The sequence below is a fragment of the Macrobrachium nipponense genome, chromosome 40, assembly GCF_015104395.2.
Source record: "Macrobrachium nipponense isolate FS-2020 chromosome 40, ASM1510439v2, whole genome shotgun sequence".
Taxonomy (NCBI): domain Eukaryota; kingdom Metazoa; phylum Arthropoda; class Malacostraca; order Decapoda; family Palaemonidae; genus Macrobrachium; species Macrobrachium nipponense.
In genome coordinates, this window is record NC_061101.1 from 41,622,476 (window position 1) to 41,646,420 (window position 23,945).

General features: G+C 38.2%; 2 protein-coding genes across 2 annotated transcripts in view; one reads left to right on the forward strand and one right to left on the reverse strand.

Annotated features, from left to right (window-relative positions):
- Window positions 1-23,945, reverse strand: part of LOC135212115 (cullin-5-like) — a 278,450-nt gene that overhangs the window by 160,640 nt on the left and 93,865 nt on the right. The window lies entirely within an intron of this gene.
- LOC135211787 (cullin-5-like) overlaps window positions 13,253-23,945 on the forward strand; it is a 78,576-nt gene continuing 67,883 nt past the window's right edge. Inside the window, exon 1 of the mRNA XM_064244998.1 lies at window positions 13,253-13,317. The gene's annotated coding sequence lies outside the window, so the exon portion shown is untranslated. The remainder of the gene's footprint in view (window positions 13,318-23,945) is intronic.

Consider the following 23,945-nt stretch of genomic DNA (forward strand, 5'->3'; position numbering starts at 1 on the left):
GCTGTTTGAATACATTGTAATTCTGTCAAATGAGTTTCAGGCGTAGTAAGAAATATTCACACCTTAATAAAATCAACTGTTCAATTAATTCTCTAGTTATAGATACCCTCTTCTCTTCTTCTTTTCTTTTTATTTATTATTATTATTATTATTACTATTATTATATTTATTATTATTATTATTATTATTATTATTATTATCAAAGAAACCTCATAATCACATGAGTTAATAAAATAAAATGGAAAAGTAAATCCACAATAATATGTCTGTTTGATCTTGTTATAAAACAAAGCAGAAAGCTTTCGAAGACCTGCACGGTCCTCCTTGTCAATCTCATTGACAAGGAGGATGGATGGATTACAGAGTCGTCTATGTCAGGAAATGAGAGCAATACAACCATATTTATATATAAGCAGTCGTATAATGTCTCCCTACAATGAGTTCAGGTGCAAAATACCCCTTTCTGTCTCGAAATGGAGTTATCCCCACATAACGGGAGGAAAAATAACATGAAGACGTTGGTCAGAGAAAATGAGTCATAATAAAAGACGGGCAACAACGTAGCAAGTAACATCACGCGAAGCTCTCATTCTACATACCTGGCTTAGTCTTTTCTTCTTCTTCTTCTTTAAACATCTCCACCTTTCTTTGTGCACAGATCGCCATAAACTCCTGTCCCTTCCGTACTGATTCTCATGAAAATATTCACATTCAATGCCTCCTTTTTATTTGCATGATTTATAATATGCGATTATTTTTATTGGTAGAATCCCACAAAGTGCAATGCGAACGAAGATTAATAAACAAAGGAACAGGCATGATAACCTAGAACTAATACGGATGTTAGACGGTTTGGAAGTAGTGTAGTATTTTAGGGTGGCCTAAAAACAATGTCGTACTTCAGAAATTATGAATACCGGTTTCCAACTACGTTCAATTATCCCCTGTAAGGATGTTTCACGACTAATTTCCTATCAAAACTTGGACATTCTAGAATAAAATACATTTTGCATTCTCTCCCCTCACGATTGAATATACATACATACATACATACATACATACATACATACATACATACATACATACATACATACGTATATGTGTGTGTGTGTGTGTGTGTGTGATACTTTCAGTATCCTTCAGTACCTATGGTAATCTATGAATTTTCATAAAAAAAGGAAAACTGGCTTAATGAAACAGTTTTTTCTGTCTTATTCCAATTGTATTATATTTGACTGACTTCTTTATAAGTTCATCTAACTTGATCGAATTGTTTTAGCCAGTATCTTCTTGACATGTTTAGAACCTTTCTGAAATCAGTTGTGAACTGGGTAAGAAAAGAAATTCAGTTATTTTTTTTTACCTTCCTTCAGGAGTTTATTTACATACGGTGTGATCAGACTCACACAAACACTCAACGTTTTGTTTACTCTCCTTCAACATATTATTCAGTGTGAACAAATACATTCAGGTACACCAGTAAAATATCTTACTCTTCCATCCATACCCTATTACTGTGAGCACATTTACGCAAACACACGCCTTCCTTAATCTCTAGTTTAATGAAATGGCCATTGGTAAAGATGCTGTCCCCAAAGCTCTGGGTCTATAATACAACCGACTGTGTCAGACTTTCTACGAGGAAAAAAATCTGACACTTGTTTACATCAAGAAGTTAAGATATATATATATATATATATATATATATATATATATATATACTATATATATATATATAATATATCTATCTATATAGATATATATATATATATATATATATATATATATATATATATATATATATATATATATATATATAGATAGATATATATATATATATATATATTATATATATATATATATATATATATATATTCTGTTTTAAACAGAATATATTTCACAGTCATTTTGGCCCATTATGGCACTCAATCGTCTTTCTACAAGTTTGAAAAGAACTGAGCAAACTGAACCGGCTGAAAAAAACAAAAAATACTTTTTAGAAGAATATCTCAAGGAACAAGTCCTTCCAAAACTGTACGGATTCGGGAGATGGTCTCTGAGTAATCGGACCCCTTCCCACTCTCTCACGCAAAATATTTCTGGAGGAACGAATTGCAAATACGAAGTGCTGAATCTTTGTACTACGCAAAGTGATACACGGAATCCAGTCTAATCCAAGTTTCCTCATAACGGACCACATGAACAGATATCTGGTTTCATTTTGATCTTACATGCGTTGACTCATTCCAATAGACTTTCCAGCAAGTTATAATTTTAGCAAACAATAGAGCTTGGAATAAACCAACACGTAGTCTTAACCTTGGTTTATCCACTGCTCTCATGGCACACCGGAAAAATTCCTCAAAATTTTATAGTTGCTTGTGATGAATTCATATCTGATAAAAATTATAGCAGAGAAGAGATTGTTTAAAATGCATTTTAATAAATGTATTAGTTTATCTTAATAAGAAATACCCTGTCCCCCGTAGATTTATGACAGCCATCCATTCGCTACAAAACTTAAAAGTTGTAACAAGTAGATCCGACAACTACGGCAAAATCGTGATCACGGATAAAAATTTCTACCTCGACAGAAGCAACAAACCCCTTAGTGACACAAACACGTATGACAAATTGACTATAAATCTCTTCCAAAACGTCCCACAGAATTTTTTTCAGAAAAGTAAGATCAATTGGCAACGCCAAAAAGAGTATTGAACTACTGGAGAAAATTTAAAGCCATTAACCCAAAACTACCTTATTTTATGGCCTTTTCAAAACTCAATAATGAGAATCTTCCATTCAGACCCATTATTTTCATGTGCCGGAGCTTTCATCTATAAAATATCTAAGAGGCTAGCCGGACTCCTTTTCCTTTTATTAAGCACATTTTTTTCTAATCACATTAAACATTCTGAAGATTTCTGTTACAAGACCAGAGAAGCACATAGTATATAATACCATTTCACAACATACAACTTTTAAGTCTGGATCCCTATTCATAAAAGTACCAGTACTACAGGACGTTCTCCACTTTTTGAGATCAAAATTAGCCCCTTATTCAGATAATTACCCACTGGCCTTAGATGAAATAATAAAGTCAATTGAATTATGTGTATCTAATGCCGTCTTTTTATTCGGGGATTCATTCTATAAACAATCTATACGTAGAATATTTTAAAACTCTAATATTAAAGGCAATAAAACCTAAAGACATGCTGTGGATGAGATATGTAGATAATATCCAAACATTTTGGGATAATAGGTGGGGCAATTTTAACGAATTTCTTTCCAATTTAAATACATTAGTGCCCTGCATCAAATTTAAAGTTGAATGAGAAAACTACAACAAAATTCATTTTCTTGATGTTTTAATAATTAGGGACACAACAGAATACAAGTTTACCATATACAGAGAACCAACATTTTCACTCTCATACATTCACTATTGTAGTTATCATGACACTTCTATCAAGATTGGTACAGCCAGCAGTTTATTCTTAAGAGCGTTACGGATTTGTTCCCCGGATTTCTTGGTAAAGGCAATTGAACTAATCCATAAGCAGCAGCCAACTTTAAAATACCCTGACCATATAACTGGGAAAGCAATCCATAAAGCGAACATAATCTTCTACCGTCCCCCTCAAAACAACAGCAGAGAGACGCCCAACAATAGAATAAAAATTAACACCACATGGACACACTTGGACACTCTAACCCCTTTGCTTTTACCTACCCAAATACCTTAGTTAAATCCTTGATTAACATCCAACAAAGCCAATCCCCAAAGACATAGGAGTATACGAAATCCTTGCCTCGAATGTGATCAATCCTACATTGGTTTTACAGGTAATGACTCGCCCAGAGATTAATAACATAAAACGTTCAGTGAATTATAGATAAAAGCTATTTTTAACCGCATAAATAACCATAATCACATAATAAACTGGGAATTTGTCATGTACAATTTATAGCAGCAATTATCAGTTCAAAAGCCATATGGTAGACTCAGCTTTGATTAAGTAAATTAACACAATGAATCCTTCATAAGGAGCGTGGGACTCAGATATTATAGATAAAATTTCCCTCCAACTGGGCAATAAGAAGATTAAAGAGAAATTGTCAAACTGGGGTAACTTAATGGCTGACATGTGGGACCTCTTGGTATATGTAAATACTGCTTTTTCTGTACCTTTTTTCATTAACTACCTGCATGAAGAGAGAGACAGCTGATCTCAGAAATATGTATTTACTTGTCCATAAGAAACATCGTGAAATCCATGGTTTATTACAAAAAAACGTTTTGCACATAAAATCAGTGCATCATCAGTCTATAAAATTAAAACATACTCATTAAAAATATTATAAATGACAGTAAAATTTAAATAAAAACAAAAAATAAATAAAAACTTAAGAATTAACTTTGCTTGATAAAAAAAACAGTCACAAGAATTGTGTCAATAGTTAAAGAGAGACCCAGTGCCTAACAACCTGTTAGAGTGGAGAAGGAAGAACGAATGACCAAGACGGCAGACCTACCCAAGACTTCAGTTATGCTATATATAGATGAGCAGCAGATACGTTGGAGTTTAAAGACAGAACCAGCAGTTTAGTGTATAAAGATGAGATATTGCAGTCACGTGGGATATAGTTTAAGAACGGGACAGAAAATTAGCAAAACCGTATACTCTAATATTAGGAACCATGCGTCCATATGCAGGATTCAAGTCGATAAGAAACATTTTTCTATTATGGGTGGTACAAGCCACAGTAAATACCCCACCACCCTTCAGTCTTTATACATTAAACGGCTGGTTCCGTCTTTAAACTACAACGTATCTGCTGCTCGTCTATATCTAACATAACTGAAGTCTTGGGTAGGTCTGCTGTCTTGGTCATTCGTTCTTCCTTCTCCACTCTAACAAGTTGTTAGGCACTGGGTCTCTCTTTTACTATTGACACAATTCTTGTGACTGTTTTTTTTTTAAGTAAAATTAATTCTTAAGTTTTTATTTAATTTTTTATGCTTTTATTTAAATTTTACTGTCATTTATAATATCATCAGTATGTTTTAATTTCACAGACTGATGCACTGAGTTTAGTGTGAAACGTTTTTTGTAATAAACCATGGATTTTATAATGTTTTTGATGGACCCTAATGATTACCTATATATGTGTATATATATATATATATATATATATATATATATATATATATATATATATATATATATATATACACACAACATATATATATATATATATGAATATTTCATCACATCACCGTGATTCATATAAATCATTCGAGCTACAAATGTCCTTTAATATCATAATTCGCTCTACCTCGGAATTGATATATTTTCATATATGTACCGAGGGGGAATTTTTAGTTGATAATAATTTCGTACCTCCATGGGATCGAACCACCGTCCAGTTGGACAGGAAACGAAATCAGGATCGGACAGTGACGCTACCGAAACGGCTATCAGAGAGGCTAAAGGTTTATATCGATCTGACTATTACAAATCAACGTCGATCTCGTTGTATTTTGTAATTAGAATCGATATGAAACCCCCCCACCCTCCACCATGCTAGCCAATTCGAGCGTTTGTTTGACCCACGCAGCCTTGTTATGAATATTTTGATCATCACCGTGATTCATATAAATCATTCGAGCTACAAATGTCCTTTAATATCATAATTCGCTCTACCTCGGAATTGATATATTTTCATATATGTACCGAGGGGGAATTTTTTAGTTGATAATAATTTCATACCCACATGGGATCGAACCACGTCCAGTTGGACGGGGAACGAAATCAGGATCGGACAGTGATGCTAACGAAACGGCTATCAGAGAGGCTAAATGGTTTATATCGATTCTGACTATTACAAATCAACGTCGATCTCGTTGTATTTTGTAATTAGAATCGATATGAAACCCCCACCCTCCCCATGCTAGCCAATTCGAGCGTTTGACCCACGCAGCCTTGTTATGAATATTTTATCACATCACCAGTGATTCATATAAATCATTCGAGCTACAAATGTCCTTTAATATCATAATTCGCTCTCTACCTCGGAATTGATATATTTTTCATATATGTACCGAGGGGGAATTTTTAGTTGATAATAATTTCGTACCCCCATAGGGATCGAACCACCGTCCAGTTGGACGGGGAAAAAATCAGGATCGGACAGTGACGCTACCGAAACGGCTATCAGAGAGGCTAAAGGTTTATATCGATTCTGACCATTACAAATCAACGTCGATCTCGTTGTATTTTGTAATTAGAATCAATATGAAACCCCCTCCACCATGCTAGCCAATTCGAGCATTTGACCCACGCAGGATGTTATGAATATTTTATCACATCACCGTGATTCATATAAATCATTCGCTAGCTAAAAATGTCTTTAATATCATAATTCGCTCTACCTCGGAATTGATATATATTCATATATGTACCGAGGGGGAATTTTTTTAGTTGATAATAATTTCGTACCCCCATGGGATTGAACCACCATCCAGTTGGATGGGGAACGAAATCAGGATCGGACAGTGACGCTACCGAAACGGCTATCAGTAGAGGCTAAAGGTTTATATCAATTCTGACTATTACAAATCCACGTCGATCTCGTTGTATTTTGTAATTAGAATCGATATGAAACCCCCTCCACCATGCTAGCCAATACGAGCGTTTGACCCACGCAGCCTTGTTATGAATATTTTATCACATCACCGTGATTCATATGAAATCATTCGAGCTACAAATGTCCCTTAAACATCATAATTCGCTCTACCTCGGAATTGATATATTTTCATATATGTACCGAGGGGGAATTTTTTAGTTGATAATAATTTCGTACCCCCATGGGATCGAACCACCGTCCAGTTGGACAGGGAACGAAATCAGGATCGGACAGTGACGCTACCGAAAAACGGTTATCAGAGAGGCTAAAAGTTTATATCGATTCTGACCATTACAAATCAACGTCGATCTCGTTGTATTTTGTAATTAGAATCGATATGAAACCCCCATCCACCATGCTAGCCAATTTGAGCGTTTGACCCACGCAGCCTTGTTATGAATATTTTATCACATCACCGTGATTCATATAAATCATTCGAGCTACAAATGTCCCTTAACATCATAATTCACTCTACCTCGGAATTGATATATTTTCATATATGTACTGAGGGGGAATTTTTTAGTTGATAATAATTTCGTACCTCCATGGGATCGAACCACCGTCCAGTTGGACAGGGAACGAAATCAGGATCGGACAGTGACGCTACCGAAATGGCTATCAGAGAGGCTAAAGGTTTATATCGATTCTGACCATTACAAATCAACGTCGATCTCGTTGTATTTTGTAATTAGAATCGATATGAAACTCCCTCCACCATGCTAGCCAATTCAAGCATTTGACCCACGCAGCCTTGTTATGAATATTTTATCACATCACCGGAGATTCATATAAAATCATTCGAGCTACAAATGTCTTTAATATCATAATTCGCTCTACCTCGGAATTGATATATTTTCATATATGTACCGAGGAAGGGAATTTTTTAGTTGATAATAATTTGTACCCCCATGGGATCGAACCACCGTCCAGTTGGACGGGAACAAAATCAGGATCGGACAGTGGCGCTACCGAAATGGCTATCAGAGAGGCTAAAGGTTGGATATTGATTCTGACCATTACAAATCAACGTCGATCTCGTTGTATTTTGTAATTAGAATCGATATGAAACCCCCTCCACCATGCTAGCCAATTCGAGCGTTTGACTCACGCAGCCTTGTTATGAATATTATCACATCACCGTGATTCATATAAATCATTCGAGCTACAAATGTCCTTTAATATCATAATTTGCTTCTACCTCGGAATTGATATATTTTCATATATGTACTGAGGGGGAATTTTTTTTAGTTGATAATAATTTTGTACCCCCATGGGATCGAACCACTGTCCAGTTTGGACGGACGGGGGAAAATCAGGATCGGACAGTGACGCTACCGAAACGGCTATCAGAGAGGCTAAAGGTTTATATCGATTCTGACCATTATAAGTCAACGTCGATCTCGTTGTATTTTGTAATTAGAATCGATATGAAACTCCCTCCACCATGCTAGCCAATTCAAGCGTTTGACCCACGCAGCCGTTGTTATGAATATTTTATCATATCACCGTGATTTCTATAAATCATTCGAGCTACAAATGTCCTTTAATATCATAATTCGCTCTACCTCGGAATTGATATATTTTCATATATGTACCGAGGGGGAATTTTTAGTTGATAATAATTTCGTACCCCATGGGATCGAACCACCGTCCAGTTGGACGGGGAACGAAATCAGGATCGGACAGTGACGCTACCGAAACGGCTATCAGAGAGGCTAAAGGTTTATATCGATTCTGACTACTACAAATCAACATCGATCTCGTTGTATTTTTGTAATTAAAAATCGATATGAAACCCCCACCCTCCACCATGCTAGCCAATTCGAGCGTTTGACCCACACAGCCTTGTTATGAATATTTTATAACATCACCGTGATTCATATAAATCATTCGAGCTACAAATGTCCTTTAATATCATAATTCGCTCTACCTCGGAATTGATATATTTTCATATATGTACCGAGGGGGAATTTTTTAGTTGATAATAATTTCGTACCCCCATGGGATCGAACCACTGTCCAGTTGGACGGGGAACGAAATCAGGATCGGACAGTGACGCTACCGAAACGGCTATCAGAGAGGCTAAAGGTTTATATCGATTCTGACCATTACAAATCAACATCGATCTCGTTGTATTTTGTAATTAGTATCGTATGAAACCCCCCTCCACTATGCTAGCCAATTCGAGTGTTTGACCCACGCAATTATTATCACTAAAAAATTCCCCTCGGTACATATATGAAAATATATCAATTCCGAGGTAGAGCGAATTATGATTAAATTAAAGGACATTTGTAGCTCGAATGATTTATATGAATCATGGTGATGTGATAAAATATTCATAACAAGGCTGCGTGAGTCAAACGCTCGAATTGGCTAGCATGGTGGAGGGGGTTTCATATCGATTCTAATTACAAATGCAACGAGATTGACGTTGATTTGTAATGGTCAGAATCGATATAAACCTTTAGCCTCTGATAGCCGTTACGGTTGCGTTCGCTGTCCGATCCTGATTTCGTTTCCCCGTCCAAACTGGACGGGGGTTGGTTCGATCCCATGGGGCTACGAAATTATTATCAACTAAAAAAATTCCCCCACCTCGGTACATATATGAAAATATATCAATTCCGAGGTAGAGTGAATTATGATATTAAAGGACATTGTAGCTCGAATGATAATATATATATATATATATATATATATATATATATATATATGTGTGTGTGTGTGTGTGTGTGTATTCCTTACAGATAATGCCCAATTCCATTTCCAATTAATGACATTCAGGGTACAAAAAAAGAAACTGAATAATATCCATGCCGCTATTGAGTGAAAGATAGCGTTGAAATAACTTATATATATATATATATATATATATATATATATATATATATATATATATGTATCTATATATATATATATATATATATATATATATTTTTATGTATATATATATATATATATATATATATATAGTTATATATATATATATATTATGTATATATATATATATATATATATATATATATATATATATATATATATTATGTATATATATATATATATATATATATATATATATATATATATATATATATATAGTATATATGTATATATATATATATATATATATATATATATATATATATATATATATCTATTATGTATATATATATATATATATATATATATATATATATATATCTATATTTATATATATATACAGGGTGTTTCAAACAAAATTAGAGGCCCCCCTCTACAGCATAAACTAAAAATTGATATGGATAAAAAACAAAAGTAATCCAGAACAGGTATTTATCTAAGTTTTCTCTGAGTAAGTTCCTCGTTGGACGAGTTGATTTCGTGCTCAGCTACCAATCCGGTGGTCTGAAGTTCGATTCTCGCTCAACCAGTGCGGAACCAGAGGAATTTGTTTTCGGTGATAGAAATTCATTTCTCAATACAATGCGGTTCGGATCCTACTATAAGCTGTTGGTCTCATTACTAGGTAAGCAAAAGGTTTCTAGCCACGTAAAAATATCTAATCCTTTGGGCAGCCCTAGGAGAGCTGTTAGTCAGCTCAGTGATCTGGTAAAACTAAGATATACTTAACTTTTCTCTCTGAGTATTTAATATTTTGTGTATCCTCCATCTGCCTGTACCACAGCCTGCATTCTTGAGGGGTATGATTTCAGCAAATCGCAAAAAAAGCTGAGACTCAAACTTCATTTCTCTGAGAACTTCAGTCACCTCTCTTTGCAGGTTGTTGAGGCTTGGTATACCATCATAGTTCATTGTGTCGCTTCAACACGGTCCTTTAAGATATACCAATGTTTCCACACTCATTAAGGTCAGGGGAGGTACCTGGAAATTCACTTGAGAAGAAATTGATACCACTGTTTCGAAGCAGCTCCTGTGTCTGAAGAGCCTTGAAACATGGTGCCTTATCACCCAAAAATATGACTTCTTCAAGAGATAACACATTTTCAGGATCTTCAAGTAAAAGGAAATACTCCACCAGTAAGCACAGTTTCTCTGAAGTATTCACCATTCCATGACTGTCCTTTTTCTTTGATGATCCACATTAACCGTTTGGCTGTGAAACAGAGAAAAATTCCTGAACATTCACGAAATTTTGACAACTTGGTGATAGCGCACGTCATTGCTGATATCATCCAACTTTGCAGCCATGTGATGTCATGTTATGATTTGGCTTCTCGACTGAGTAAATGAAGAATTCATCTGATGCAGCAAACATGGAGAAAGTCAGCTTAATACCCATCTTAAGAAATGAACCACAAAACCATGCACGGTCTTCTCTCTGTTCGCCTGAGTGATGTTGGGCTTGCTGATAACATGAAATGGCTTGATACCAGATTTTTTCAACTTGCGATATACAGTACTATAACTTCTCTTCTTTCCCCCTTTTGTGCTAGTTCAAGCGCAATTTATTTCACAAAGAGACTTTCTTGGTTGACCCACTGCCTCAGCTCTTGATGTATATTGACTCCTGAGAAAGGGCTTCAGGCCTTCCAAGATTCTTACTCTTTTTGCGATGACAGTCATATGGATTTTTGTTCCAGTTTCTTTTAACAAAGGATTCATCTCTTTTAATGTATTTAGCTATCCAGGAACGTGAAATAAAGGATGTGCCAGCATCCCTGGCCTCTCTGAAGGTTATAACCCGTATTAGGTGCAATCCATCTGATTTCCTCCGGGTCGTTTGCCATGGCTGTATAACTCCGTCACTCAGTCTGAAAATACAAGAAATGTAAAATGAAAAAATAGCCTAATAGAAACTTAAGATAATGTATTGGAGATAGTCTATAGCAGAAAACTTCATAACTTTCCATTTGTTTCCTTGTGGGGGGGAGGGGGTGCTCTAATTTCGAAACACCCGGTATATATATATATATATATATAATATATATATATATATATATATATATATATATATATATAAACTTTACGATAAACGCCCCAATTCCATTTTCAGTTAGCGAGGGTACAACAAGAGAAACTGAATAATATCCTTACCACTATTAGGTGAAGGCGTTGAAAGTAACAGACGCCAACGGGAAATGAACGTAGATTTATGTTGGTGGTGAAAATAAATAGTAGCTACCATGGGCAAAATACTGATAAAGTTCGTGCTCAAATCAGTAATATTGGTAGGGTTATTGGATAGCCTCTCAGAATATTGCCACTATTAAAAATACTTTGATGAATGTTTTATCACGAAACCTGTGATTAAACAGTGCGGTAAGATTATCAAAGACTCTTTCACACCAGCATATGATTATTTCTGTATTGTTTGATTTGCACTGTCTACCTATGAAAGCTAGAATAACGCTTGAAGTATGTGTTTTGGCTCACCAAGCTATCATTACTGAATGCCCAAAGTATTAAGAGGAGTCGCACATAAATTAGTCAAGTAATGATGTCAACGCAGTACTATTAACGTAACTACAGATTGGTTTCATCTTATCTGAGCTAGGATGTAGTAGTACTTCGGATATTAGTTTTTCGAGCCTCAATATGCACTCCCAAAATTATACAAGATCCTTGATTTTAGGAAGACTGAAAATATCAAGTGTTCTAAAAATAAGGACTTTGTTATTTTCGGAGTGCTTTGAATACGGGATTTGACAATTAATATGGAGTAAGCTGTAGCATTCTCCAAATGTGTAACCTATACAAAAGAATTTACGGATCCTACAGAGCGCTTTCGTTGGAGTGGGACTGGATAAGTTCTTGACTATAGATTAGCAAGGTAACTTAGTTAAAGTAATATTTGCTATACAACAAGCTAGCAATTTTAGTAATCATCAGAACAGAGTAAAGGAAGGATCATTGGTATAGAAAGCTGTGCGGTGCTATGTAATGCGTATGACAATTGACGAAATATCCATGGTAAAACATTAAGTTACCGATAAAGCACTACAGACTGAAATTGATTAGATCTAGTCACGATTTTGTGCCATCGAGGCCATATACACAGCCCTAACAACTCTAATAAATGATGAACATATGCTATCTCTTCCGGGACCGTAATTTATGGTTGTTATAACCAGAATGAGAATTGGCATTTAAACTTTCGCACGAGTGCCGAAGCTCACATGATCATTTGCTTTTCTTTGAAATCTATATTTACTTTAAAAAACGCTTTACATTTACCAATATTGAAGTTTTTGTATTTATTTTTGCAATATATATATTTTTTTTAAATGATAAACTCACGTCATTATATTCTCTCACATCATCGCAGACGATGGACTCTAATAATGTGTCATGGCGGCGTTATTGAAGGTTTGTTGTACTTCTGTATTGTTATTTTGTTTTTAATTTATTCAGTAACTGTTCGACGTACTTTGATGAATTTTGACTATGTTAAGCATGAGTGTTGTGAAATTGCTGGAATGTAATTATAAGTGGGATATTTCCACGGGTAAGGGAGTAAATGAAGGTTGAAGTGAGCGGTTGATGGTTTGTTTACATCGATGGGAACTTTGTTCTCCACTTGGGCACAAGTCCAAGAATTTTTAGCCTTTGGTAATAGACCGATTTAGGGTGGCGACGCAGTTCCACTGTTCCACTGACTCAGTCCGCAACGCCGTTGTTCAGGTGGAAGAACAGTTTCGAATTCTGACATAAGTGAATAACCTATAGGCCTATCAGCTACCTAGGCTAATGGGGTGCTGTTGGGCCCCCGAGGTCTGAGGCCTAGGCCAGGTTTCGATCGTGGTGTACTATTTCCCATTGTTAAATTGCAGCAAAGAATTGCTGGAAATTCGGTCTCAGAAAGTGGTCTCGACAATGGTGGTGTACCTTAGGTTTTCCTGCTCTTCATAGGTTAGGAAAAGTAGATTCAAGAGTGTCTTGATGAGGCCTACACAAGGCAGGTTAATTGCTGGGGGGGCGAGGGTTATTAGCCTATATTTTTATAATATACCTAACCTGTTAGGTTAGCCAGGATTAAATTTTCACAGTCATGTGAAAACTAAGTAGCTAGCTAGTATACCCTACCGTAGGCAAAGTGTAGTTTTTAATATTTTGTAGCTACAATAAGCTAGGCCTAGGATATGATAAGTAATTCTAAAAGAATGATTTGCAGCCAATGCACTGGTCGGAAGCATACAAAATCCAAGTTATAACAATCCCAAATATACTCTTGTTTTAATTGAGAATACCTACTACCTATATTAAATTCATTATACTACTACTACTAGCTTATTAATCACTGACAGATACATAAAAAGCCCGATTTCAAAACAGGCTTTGAAGCCTACATGTTACTTAACACTTAACCTAGTATGGGATGGTCCAGTGGGAATGGGGTTTTGGGTGGTTGGAAACCAAACATGAGTGAGGTGTGGTACTGGGTAACAAATGGTACGAAACTGGTGCTAATTAAATAGCTGAAATAATACAGTTCACTTGCATAGGATAATCTGTAACAATCCTAAGAGATGTAATATCATGTGATGGTAAATGTTTACTGTAGCATCAAGTTAAGTAGGATGCATGGATATATCCTAACCTGTATCCTAACCTAACCTAACATGCAATGCATCCAACCTAGCCTGGCAACCTTTCTCTCCCCCTCTTTTTTTTTTTTTTTTTCCAGACCCCCTTAACAACATAGAAATCCTTAGGAATACAGAGAAATACAGTATTTTATGAAAAGTTAGGTTTAATTTTTTTAATGAATTTTGACTTAGCAAAGCTGACAGACCCTATCTCTCATATAGGCAGTCATGATACTGAATGTGAAGAATGAAATACATACTTTGAATGAATAAAAGAAATTTGGATTAAAATAAAGATGAATGCTTGCTAATCTTGTGAAGTATATTAGACTGTTTCATTGTTATACATTAGAGATTGGCAATTAGGACTTAGCATGTGTGTTGGTTGACCAGGAAAAAATTAGAATTGAAATGGGAAATACAGTAGTGCCTCAGGTTACGAAATTAATCTGTTCCGAAACGGCCTTCATAACCTGATTTTTTCGTATCCAGAACTACGTTTTACATGTAAATTGCCTAATTCGTTCCAAGCCCTACAAAAACACCACAGTAAATTTTATTATAAAGTTGAATTGACCAATAAACAATGAAATACAACAGTTTGGACCATTCAATACCTAACCTAACCGTTACTAAATAAAAATAAAAGTGTCATTAGTGTACAGGGTACAAGAAATTACTGTACGCGCATGTAATGTACGTATGCAGTAAAATGTGGGAACCTTACCTTTCAAGTGAGGCGATGTCCGAAAGTAGCGACAGAGGAGGAGGGCAAACGGCAGAAAACATGAACACTTAACTTTTATGAAACACATTAAAATGGCAGAAAAAATTAACACTAAACTTTACAAAACACACTAACAAAATGGCAGAAAATACTAACACTTCTTGATTATTTTCCATCTTCGTCTCCATAGAAAAGCATCCTCTTCTTTCCGTGAACTTCAGCAACATTCTTGGGACCCATGGCTGATACCGTAAGTAATGAAATTCTCTCACACAACACGATAAAGTAAACTTACAGTACAATGAAAGCAAAATCACTAACACGAATTTTATATTAATGAACAAATCGATGTGAATGAATGAATTCCATGTGTGTATCGAAAACGCTGCTGAAACGAAAATGGTCGAGGAACTCCCTTACGTAGATGCATGATGAGATAGATGCTGACCAATAGGAGAGCAGGTTTTTACGGCGGTAACTAGCATCAGGAACCAATGGGAGAGCGGGAGGATGGTGGCGAGTCTTCTGAGTTGGCGGCACGCGAGTTTTAAAATTGTTCTCGGCGTCCTGGGCAAATCTTGGACTTTACAGTACACCCTTCTGCAGCCTGAATTATTTTCGTACACAGAAGCAAAAAAATCTTCGTCTTTGCCGTCGTAACCTGGATTTTTCGTACGTAGGGACTTTCGTATGTAGGGGTATGACTGTAACAGACAGAGAGAAAGACTTTTTGACAGGAAGTCAGTTTTTGGAATTTTAATGATGTAATGCTATATGTAATATAGTCTGACTTACAGTAGTTGAATTTGTGCAAGTTTGATACAAAGTCTGAATTGAAACTGTATTCTGTACCACCACTCAGGTCTAGTATGAGATGAGAAAGCAAAATTTACTATTTTAATTATTTGTCAATATTTATAAGCTAAATAATATTTGGCCTACAAGGCAGTTAAGAGCAGTAATAATTTGCCATGGCCACAGTGGGTTCCAAAGGTTGCTGATCCCTGTTGTATGTTATCTTGGTGCCTTAGTAACCAAATTATGGTGAGGCAGGGGCATCAGTTACCTAATCTAAGTGATTGAGAACTACTTTAATAAGTGGATTTAGTTCCTTTCAGCCTAATTTGACATAAATCAAGAGGTTTCATACAGTAGTGCACATTAGTCTAACTTAACCTAACCCAGAGTACTTAAATCACTGATTAAACACTGGGGACACATTTAGATAACCTGGTCCTGTCTGGGAAGTGGCTTCCTCCTTAGCATATGTAGTATATTACTTAAAGATTAAAGATTTTGAGATTGAAGGCACTGATTCTCCAGTGTAAGGAGGATTTGTATGCTTACAATACATGATGTAAGTATAAAGTGGTGGTTTTCAGGAGCAATTGTAGCTAGTAGTCCCTCTTGTTGGTTATCCCATATTGTTAATTAATGTAGTCAGAGAAAAATAATATGCACTAACTGCCCAACGGGCAAACGCTGTTCCCATAACCAGTTTCATTATACTGACTGGCCGAGTATTGAGTCAGAACGAGGCGATTGTCTGGTAACACTGCTTCAGAAGCGAGAGAAAATATAAACTGCTGGAACTGCCCGACGGGCATGCCCACTGATGTGGACAGGTCCTTAGGACCTGTTATAGAATTAGTATTACAATCCTGAAAGTACTAGATGGAATTCACAAGGCCTTAATTCACTGTTAATCATAGATTGAATTGCTTTGGCATTTTGGTTAATAAATTTACTAATGTTATCGTGACCATTGGAACCTATATCTCACAAGGCAGCTAATGTTAAATTGTGAATGTGAGTTAATGAAAAGAAGACAAACGTGATTGTGAAAAGTTATGAAATTTGGATTGGGGAAAATGGGTTACCATTATAAGAACCCAAAGTTATACAAAACATGTTCATGAAATTACAATAACTGAAAGTAGCATTAGAATACATGCCATAGATATATATTGAAGTTTACCCACCCAACAACCAGCAATGACCTCAAGTGAGCCATTAGCATTCTGACCATTCAGCAAACCCTTGTTAGGCTATAAAGAATTGTATTATAAAGTACTATATTCTTTTCATATGGCACTGGACCCATTTCTTTTAAAACAATTTACATGGGTTTAGAGAAGGTAGAAGCCTCGTGGTCTTATGCAAGTCGGGGTCAGTGGGAATCAAACCCCTGGTTATGTTGCGCACAGGTCCTTGAACACTTTTTCCTTGGATCTGGTGGTGGTTTTACCAAGTTGTTTAACTCATCCACTGCCCCTGGCAGGACAGTTTGTATCTAGTCCAGATGTTGGTATGAAAGAGGTTGTGCTTGCAGTGAGTGGCCTTTTTCCTCTCTCCTTTTCTTTCTACACTCCCAGCGTGCAGCGGGGAGAACAGTCTTTGGTAGCTGGATCTGTTTAGATACAGGTGAGGTGGCTGTCATTTTATTGCTCTTCATTTCATACGATGAACAAATCTCAGAACTAGAAATGACACCTATCTTCTCTTTATAGGCAAGAGAAGTTTCCTCATAGATCAAGGTAGTTAACCAATTGGTTGTTTTTCTAGGCACTTTATAGAATGGTACTCCCATTGTGTCAAAAGACCTAATGTATGACTATTAGGGAAAATTTTTCCTTTTAGTCAGAGGCATTTGACTGCTTCCTGTGCTTCAACAATGGCCAGAAAATGAGTCCAAGTGAGCTGGACCTCCACTCAGTTATAACTTACTTTTCCTCCCATCAATAAGTAAGCCTCCCAATGTAAAGACTGAAGGGTTTGTATTCTTATAGGGAGAAATCACAAATTTTTAATCTATTTGTATATTTTTCCTAACGTACAGACCTGAGGTCTTTACATTAATGGCCCACCTCAGCCACCATCATTCCATTGTTCCTACACAATATAAACAACCCTCCGTTCTTTATATTAGGAATTGCTTATGGCGAAACTGGAACATGTTCTTTCTCTATTAAGAGCATGACAGAAGTTGTGGGATCCGATGATGTAGAAAGATCATTATGCCCAGTGAGAGCTTTAAAATTCTACTTACATAGAACTAAGGACATTTGCAGTGACTAATGCAGTCTGTGGTGCTCTGTCAAGAATCCGTCTAGACCTTTGTCCAATAATACACTGGCATTCTTCCTAAGAGGCATGATCCGCGAGGCGCACTCATTAGTTCAAGATGACTTTTTCCCCTTATATAAAGTGAAAGCTCACGAGATTAGAGCAGTAGCTACTTCTCTAGCTTTTAAAAGAACCTATCCTTCTCAGCAATTTTGAACTACATTTTGGAAATGTAAATCTGTGTTTGCATCTCATGATCTTCAAGATCTTAAAACTATAATGATTGCAGTACCTTGGGTCCTTTTCTTGCAGCAGGTGTGTTATTGGAAAAGTGTAGGAAGCAACCCTTCCTAAATCCTTTTTTCTCCTTGTTATAAGGTGTTTTTATTACAGGCAGTACCTGGGTTACGACCGGGGTTCAGTTCTTGAGACGAATTGTAACCCGAAAATCGTTGTAAGCCATAACATCATAAAAAATCCTAAGAAAACCTTACTTTTAATGGTTTTGGTGCATTGAAAACTATGTCGGCTGCATTCTATTTGCATTTTTCATCAAAAAACCTTCAAATATTGATTATTTTGCCTTTTGTTCATGAAACTTACTGTCAGATATATATATAGCTGTATTTTTCCGAATCCGACAGAAATTTAAACACTTACGACACACGCAGTGGGAGTCAGGTGGTTAGTACCCATTCCCGCCGCTGGGAGGCGGGTATCAGGAATCATTCCCATTTTCTATTCATAATTTTTCTGTCGACCGGTGCTGAAAACACCTGTTTTCAGTACTCCGTCTTAGGATTTTGGAAACTTCATTGCCGCTAAGTATCCTAATTGTCTTTTGATTTATTCACTTGGATTTGTGGCTAGGCATACGCTATCTTAAATTGATTTGAATTTGATTCATTTTTGCATAAAATATCTGAACAATCTAGTTAGGCTAGTTTCAGACGGGGTTGTCTGCAAAGATAGGGTGTGGCTACCGAAAGCTTCGGTAGATTCGCACTTGGTATGTACGAGGGGTATAGGTCTTGCTTCTTTGTTGAGATTTGTCATGTAAGGAGGGTGAGACTTTGTCTATTCCGTAAGGAAGACGTATGATTCGTATGTACGCAATTAATCAGTAAACATGTCTAATTCCGTAAGGAAGACGTATGATTCGTATGTACGCAATTAATCAGATAACAAAAGTCAGGGTAGTGAACTGCTAACCTTCCTGTAGACTTTTATTTTGCATAATCCTGTAGTATGGCCTACGGGCTATGTATATGTCTACGAGAGGTGCTCGCTCTCCTCATTGCTGTGAAGTGCTACTTCTGTAATGGTTACTCCTAACCCTGCAGTGTTGCCTTCGGGCCCTAAGCAGTGTCTGTAGAGAAATTGCCCTTTCTCTGATACTCCTTCGATTCGTAACTTAGAATCGAAAGTGCTTGCTTTAGAGAGTAAAAGTGAAGTGCAGAAGTGCAGTGATACCCCTTGTGTAGTGGAGGGTGCGTCAGATCGGCCTCGTTTCGCCTCTAGGCCGGGACCTCTGCTTGACTCCCAGAACGAGGGAGAGAGCATGTCGAAAGCCGAAGGAGGGTTACGAGGAACCCCCACCGATCTGGCGTGCCTTCGGCAGTTTCTGATGAAAATCCCCAGACTGCCTAAGTGCGTGCACGTGCACGAATCCTGAAGGATTGCTTCTCGTCCTCCGAAGCGTCCTCCCCGCGCAGGGGTTGGAGCTTTCGGATGGACTCGCGCCCTCTAAATAGAAGCTTTATAGAAGAGGACGCTTCACCGTCTCTCTCTCTCTCTCTCTCTCGTTATGCGTTTCAGTGAGAAGTAAGAAGGTCGAACGTCGCCTGAACTCGTGTCCGTCTTTCCACCGAGAAATACGTCAAGAAGTCATAGTAGCAGTAAGCTTTTGAGAGCGGACGCCCAAGCCAGGGGCCGGCGCGGGGGTGCACGCCAAACGCGCGCCAGTGGACGCCGAGCGTGCGCGCCAGTGGACGCCGAGCGCGCTCCAATGGACGCCGAGCGCGCTCCAGTGGACGCCGAGCGCGCTCCAGTGGACGCCGAGCGCGCTCCAATGGCCGCGAGCGCGCTCCAGTGGACGCCGAGCGTGCACCAGCGCACGCCAGGTGTGTCGCCTGGCTGAACGTTTCTGTTGAACTCTTCAAGCTCTTGTTTCAGATTTGGGCTTAAAGAATTTTTACCTCTACCTTCGATGATACCTTCTACCTCACCTGCAAAGAATGTGAAGTAGGCAGTGCTTCGGAGTAACGCTTAAAGTGAACAGACAACTTCTTCTTCGAAACCCAGCAAGACATCGGGTTCCGTGAATTCAAGGAGGTCTCTGTCAATAATATTGCTTTTCGCATAGGTGGATGGAGTTAAGGAAAGCTCAAGGGAAGTTCTCGTTTGCTCTACCGCAAGCTTTGCCATTCTGCCAATCATTTAAATTTTAAGTTGCCACTACCGCAGTCAAGACTTTGCGATAAGGCAGTTACGGGTTATAAAGGCTCGATGTCCTGCACGTCAGGACTCTCGGCAACGTTCAGTAGGCTTCTTGCAAAGGCACTCATCAAAAGTACGCTCTTCAGGAAAGCGCAAGACAGGACTGCCTTTGCCATACTGCCAATAAATTTTAAGCTTTAGCAGGCATTAGTTGTGATACGGGAGAGGAAGCTGGTTGGAGAGTTTCTTCCTCTTCCCAGGATAATTTTGCCAGCTTTTTAGCCCATCTGAAAGGGCTTTTCAGATGATAGATTTTGTTAGTTCCTAGTCGGGACTACGCTGCCGAATTGAACATCGTCGTTCTACCTGACGTAAGCCCAGTCTCTTAACAGGATTCTTGCCCCTTCCTCGTTTGAGACGGGAATCGGAAAATAAAATGCTCGACTTCCTGGATTACGTTTTATCAATTCAGTGACTTTCCCCCATTGACAATATACTATCGTTTTGTCAAGTAAGTGGGTATCCCCTCATTGACTAAATATCTCTTTGTCCCGTAAATGGGTTAGTTCTCATTGACAAACATCTCATTAACTTGATATTGCGTAAGCGAATAAGCTCTTATTGACAAGATTCGGAAGAGATCTCATTCGTCATTCGCAGACTCGTACAAGAAATAGACTTGTAGACTACGTCAATGAACGCTTATGTCCAATAACATAAGAAGCTTGAGCTGACTGCTTCGATTCTCCTAAGTTTTGTTCATGAAACTTGCCTGTCAGATATGTATGTAGCTGTATTTCCGAATTCAGCTATATATATGTCTGCCAGGTAAGTATGAACAAACTTTATTGTGATATAATTTCATATTTTGCCTTGCGTTATTTTATTTCTGGGTGTTGGTTCAAGTCATATACGCTTGCTGTAGTTACCTCTTCGCTGGATGGCAACCGAGAGGTCTATGTCCATAATTTAAGGACATTTAATCGTAACTCCCTGCAGCCTTCCAGGAGTTTCCGATTTATCTTTTAACCGTTGTATGGTAGTGTTCTGACGACACAAACGCATCTGTATATTTAGCGTTTTCTGTTTCGCTTAAATATACCAGCTTGAGAGTCTCTTTATGCTAAAAATAACGGACCTTTTTCTTCATAGAATAGGGTAGCTGGCAACCCAGGCATAAAGTTAAGAGACGACGATGACGGACGAGCGTAAGCTGCTGCTGTCACTGTCCTCTGACTCCTCCTCCTCCAGTCCGCCAAACGAGCCAGTACCAACTCGTTCGCTGTCATGCGCTGTAGGTTTAAGTCTCTCTCTCCTGCGGGATTGACTGACTAACCGTATCTCTGTGCTGGCAGTTACGTCTCTCTCTCTCCTGCGGGATTGACTGACGAACTGTATCTCTGCCCTACAATCACGGACTTTAGCCTAAGATTGAGGGGATTTCTTACATGAATGAATAAACATTGCATTCGTTTGGCCTTAATATGTTCTACAGAGATATCTTACTCCTTTCGGTGCTCGTTACCGCACGGTATAGGACTACGAGTCTACCAACATTGCACTATTCTATGCTCTCTTGCTTAGGCAAAGCGCAGCCTTATTAGGGAAGTAAACATACTGTGTGAGGGAATGGATGAGCTTGCTGGGGACCATTTCCTTCCTAAAGAAGTTTGTTTCCCTGAATAGACTGCAATTCAGACCTCTACAGTTTTTTCCTACCGGGAAACTGAAATTTTATTAAAGATCTAGGAATGATTCTGAACATCTCTCGGTGCGTTAAGTATCTCTTGAGGTGATAGAAAGAAGGTGCCGGACATCTGGAGAGGGTTTCAGATGTCCTGGATCATAATCTGAAAGAAGTGGAAGCAATTCAGTCGTCCCTCCAGTCCCTCGAAACGAGTTTTTGGAACCATGGTCATATCAACTCTGATCTTCCACAGCTCTCTCATATCTTAGGAAGTATCTTCTCTCGTCCCGGTTCGGGTTTACGAGAAAGAGCCTATTATAACAACAGGCGTAGAATGGAACGATCCTCTAGAGGTTCGTTACAGGATTGCAAAAGTCGGTTCGAATCGTCTCGATCGAAGGCAGCAACTACTGACTTCGAGTGGAATCTTTCTTTAGAAGTATGTGAGAGTTGTGGAGACTTTAGGGGACGTCCTTTCATTCATCTCTTCGCTAGGTTGAGGACGAAGAGGCTTCTTCTTCTCTGCTCCCTTTTTCTCGATCCAGGAGCGGTAACATTAAACGCCATCCTATGATATTGAACGGGGATGGATGTTTAGTCTCTTTTTCCCCTTTTTCAATCACTTAGGAAATGTAATAAGATGATTTATATTATCACAGGGAGCGACAATGACGCTAATCGCCCCATGTTGGCCTTCAAGACCCTAGATTCACAGAGGTCACGTCCTTCCAAGGACCTTTTCCGAGAGAGTCGGTCTCCTTTAACACGAAAGGTACCTATAACCTCTCCGCTCTGAGTCTGACTACGTTCAGACTATCGAGATGTTGACAGCATAAGATTGCAGTCCTTCCCTTCCGTTTGAAGAATGGGATAAGCTGGCAGTCACAACTATTAAAGAATACGCAAATATGTTGTTGACGGCCTTTGGGCTAGAGATTTGCTTCTGTCAAACAACAAAGCCCACTTCACGATCTTTGAGTTCTGTGAAATCTCGAAACTCGCTCACCATCTACTTTTTGTCTCGCCTGTTTTCTCGGAGTCAGACACTCGTGCGAGATCAGGAGACATATAGTAGCCCTGAGTTTCTTGTTGACGAAGTCGGTTGCGTTTTTACACCCCCGATGATCGTTTAACATTAGACCAGGTTGGACTGTCAGGCATTCGTCCTTCGGGACTGAATCGCCTTTTTGCTCCTCGCTCCTTTCTCCTGGCACCAGAAGCTCGAGTCAGGAGTGGCTCAGGAGTTGATTCGCTAACGACTTTGGTTGCGTTGATACACCCCCCAAGGTTTGCTTAGCTTGAATCGCCCAGGCAGTCCAAACACTCATCCTTCAGCGAAGAATAGTGCCTTATGGTCTTCAGGGTACAGCCTTGCTGTCCTTGATTTCGTCTGACTGGTCAACTGGTCGGTCACCTGACGTTAGTACAGACGGACTGACTGTGCATGTCCAGATCGAAGCTTTCAATTGGAACTTAGACATAGTCTGAAGTTCTTGATGTCAAAGCATTCGAACATCTACCTGTTAACTTCTTGCATGTGACAGGAAGGCATTTTTTCTAACCACCCTAGATACGACAAAGAGGGTTAGTGAGATTTTAAGCCATCGTCACAAGTTTTGCTTTAGAGAACAAGGCAAGGTGTGCTCTCTAAGCTTTTCGTTATGGCCTAAGAATGGAAACCCGGTTTGTCCTTGGGCCAGGAGCTTGGAAGCAAGGATGGCACAAGTTAGTGGGCAGGAGCCAGAGAGAGTCCTGTGCCCTGTCAGGTCTCTCAAGTTTTATCTCATAAAACTCAAGAAAGTCG